Source organism: Vicugna pacos, chromosome 16 (assembly GCF_048564905.1).
Source record: "Vicugna pacos chromosome 16, VicPac4, whole genome shotgun sequence".
Taxonomy (NCBI): domain Eukaryota; kingdom Metazoa; phylum Chordata; class Mammalia; order Artiodactyla; family Camelidae; genus Vicugna; species Vicugna pacos.
The window spans coordinates 4,287,523-4,288,171 of NC_133002.1; the positions used below are offsets into that span (position 1 = coordinate 4,287,523).

Below are 649 nucleotides of genomic sequence, written 5' to 3' on the forward strand. Positions count from 1 at the left end.
TGGGTAATCAGTTTTGAAACCTACCCATTACCCAAATCAGCCCAAGAAAATCTGAGTGAGTGACTAGCCAAGCAGAAAAGCAGTCAGCACAGATTCATTAAGAGGCGTATTAATGTAAGAGCCGATCTTTATTGATCACTTAGGTGCTAGGTAGCTAAGTGTTTCTGTACATTACCTTTTTAACCCACAGTTACCCTGTGAGGTAAGATTATTAGCTCTATTTCATAGAAACTGGGGCTCAAACAGGTTAAGGTCTATCTGACTCCAAAGGTTTTGCTCTTTTTTTTGATCAGTGCAGAGGTGATCAGGATTACTTAAAAAAATTTATTTTTAATGGCAGTACTGGGGATTGAACCCAGGATCTTATGCATTCTAAGCACATGCTCTACCACTGAGCTATACCCTGCTTCCCCACAAAGCATTGCTTTTATCCCCATACATCAATGGTTCTCAAAATGTGGTCCCTGGACCAGTGACCTCAGCATCACCTTACCAGAAATGCAAGTGCTGTGGCCCCACCCAGAATCTGAACCTCTCTGGGCAGAGCCCAGTGCTCACCTTCCAGGTGATTCTCATATACTCTCAGGTTTGGAAACCACTGCCCTGCATTATCCTATCCCCTCAAAGATACAGGCAGGCCAAAGTAATC

General features: G+C 43.5%; 1 non-coding gene across 1 annotated transcript; it reads right to left on the reverse strand.

Moving 5' to 3' along the window:
• Positions 1 to 334: 334 nt before the first annotated feature.
• TRNAS-AGA (transfer RNA serine (anticodon AGA)) lies at positions 335 to 408 on the reverse strand. The gene has a single exon. It is a non-coding gene; the product is annotated as a tRNA-Ser (tRNA).
• Between the last annotated feature and the right edge of the window lie 241 nt (positions 409 to 649).